Source organism: Geospiza fortis, unplaced genomic scaffold (assembly GCF_000277835.1).
Source record: "Geospiza fortis unplaced genomic scaffold, GeoFor_1.0 scaffold488, whole genome shotgun sequence".
NCBI lineage: Eukaryota > Metazoa > Chordata > Aves > Passeriformes > Thraupidae > Geospiza > Geospiza fortis.
Window position 1 is genome coordinate 2,432,845 of NW_005054365.1, and position 2,772 is coordinate 2,435,616.

Consider the following 2,772-nt stretch of genomic DNA (forward strand, 5'->3'; position numbering starts at 1 on the left):
GCATCCAAGGCCGGGTTGGATGGGGCTTTGAACAACCTGGGATAGTGGACGGTGTCCCTGCCCATGGCAGAGTGTTGGACAAGATGAGATTTAGAGGTCCTCTTCTAACCCAAACCATTCTATGATTCTGTGATTTTATGTTTCTATGATTCTGTGATTCTTTCTAGGTGTCCTGGGGCTGAAGGCACACAGGTATCTGCAGGTGCACTGCTGTCCCAGCTCCCAGCAGAGTCTGGAGATTGAGCTGGATGAAGCAAGTGATCTGTGAGGTAAAACATAAATATCTACTGCCATGTGAGGCATTCAGGGCTATCTGGAGTATCACATATGGGAGGACTGTGAGGGCACAGAATCCTTCTGGGGCAAGAGCTAAGGCCAGCTGAGAAGCCAGGATCCCCTCAGATGTGGCTGGATTTCATGGTGTGATTCACAGGGATGTGCTGTGCAGCGCCAGGAGATTGTGGGTCCCTTTCAGTGTGGGACAGTCCATTATTCCATGGTTCTGTGACCTGTTTGGAGGCTGCTGGACTGAGCCCTGTGTGTTTGCACCAAAATCCCCCCCAGGGCTGATTCTGCACGGCCTCAGCTACAGGAGACAGGTCCCACCTTGCTGCGGGGTAAGACAAACCCTACAGCTGCGGGAGAGTTTTATCACAGGGATAATTAGAAACTTTCCTACCTGCCTCTATTAACTAAATAATTTTATAATTAGTTTGCAGCACTCAAGCCATTTCAGCAGCAGGCACAGAAATCTCCGAGGAAGGCAGGGAATACCAGGATTGTTTATTCATGGATCCTAGGAAATTTTTCACCATGGCTGTCTCCTGTGGGGGACTCCCTGGGGACAAGTGAGAATCTCAGCAATTTTATGAAACTTACTTAACACTCTGAGTGAAGTGCAGATGAGGAGAACAGAAGGCAGGAGGACAGGTGACTTCATCCTGAAAAAAGTCAAAGGTAAAGCTGTCAAATATGGGGAAAGCTCACAAATGTGCTCAGGCTCAGACTGGGAGCTCATGCTGGTTGTGGTTATATCCCAGGCTCATGATCTGGGCACATTAATCCAGTCAAAGTTTGCCTCTGTTTCTCTGTTGGAATCAGAGGATTTTTTTACATCAGAACACAGATCAGGTGTTTTTCAATATTATTCTTGATTTCTAAACATCTCTATCTTAGCAAGGCACAGATTAAGTCGCACTTAGCTCTTGCCTGAGTTTTTGAGCTTGGCACTGAGGTGATGATGCCTTTCTTGAAAGGATCTCATGGCATTTACAGAATAAGGCTTTTGGTTTGACAACACAATTATACAGGACCTTATCTTCAGGTATAGCTACTCAAATTTATTCAGGCAGAAAATTCTGAGGCTGGAAACATAGCTGTTAATTCTGCTTTGTAAACCATATGTAACATATTCTTTAAATAACATTGGTTGTAGAAGATAATTATAATTTGTCTTAAAATACTTCTCTCTCCCACACTTTGAAAAATTTCAATGACTTGCTTTGGGAAATATTTCAGTAATCAATGTAGGAAAAATGCAATAACTTAATCTATTTTGAAGAGTTGTGAAATTAAAGAAAGGTGAATTTTTGATATTTTTAACAAAAACGGACACTTTCCCAAAAGAGTATAAAGAAAACACAGGAACACATGGAATAATCCTACTCAGCCAGAGTGGTGACTCCTTATTAGAGTTTTAGGATAGATCATTTCTGAGATGATCTCTGTAATTTCTGAGATCTATCCTGAAACTACACACTACAAAAGAGAGTTTTCAAAAATATAAAAACAGAAAGAGAATTCTCAAAGTTGTTTTTCTAGCTTAGAACCATAGATTGGTTTGAGTTAGAAGGGACCTCAAAGCTCATCTCATTCAGGCCCCCTGCCATGGGCAGGACACCTTCCACTGTCCCAGGCTGCTCCAAGCCCTGTCCTGGCTGGGCTTGGCAATCATTCCTCAGGGATTTTCTCTGCAGTTGGGTGCTTCAGACCAAAATAATTCCTTTGGCCTCTGTGGTGGTTTCTGGCAGGTAATGGCAGGGGTGAAATTGAATCTTTCTTGGTCAGCCTGGTTTCCTCCAGCCCACATGCTTCAGGGTAAACCCATGAGTCACTGCCCTGGCTCTTCCTCATTGAATGAGATCAGCAGCTCGTCACGAACTCTGCACAAGAAATGACAACCCTGGGCAATTTTTGAGAGGAAAAAAAAATATAACCCAAATGAGAGGACAATTTCATGTCCATCCTTGCACCCGCAGTGGCAAAGGGCACCAGTGGACAGAAAGAACCCAAAAAGAGAGCACTTCTGGAGACATCCCTAAATAGATGCTTATTTTTAACCCTCACACCCAAGCCTGGAAGATCCTATTCTTTCTGCAGGAGTCCTGTATTAGTGCTCCAGCTGAGGAACATGCATTAGCAACTCTTAGTCTCTTGTACTGAGCATTATGTCTCATCTTTGGAGTCAGATTAACGGAGATTAGTGGTACCACTTATGAGTTTAAACATCATTCTGACCCAAATTGGTTGTGCAAGCCCAACATATAACATTGCACATGCAAGGCTCTTACTGTCCAGAAAGTGATTTCATTAATTGTTTCAGGGAAGAAAGCTTGTGTTACTTTCTGCTCTAATCCTGAGGTACTGCCCCCCACGCTTTCCACATCCACTGTCAAACACATCTGGTTATCCATCCACCCAAGGATCCATTTAATAATCAAAGATCATTTTGTTATAGCTGCAGTTGGCCTGTCTGCTTGCCTTCCCTGAGTG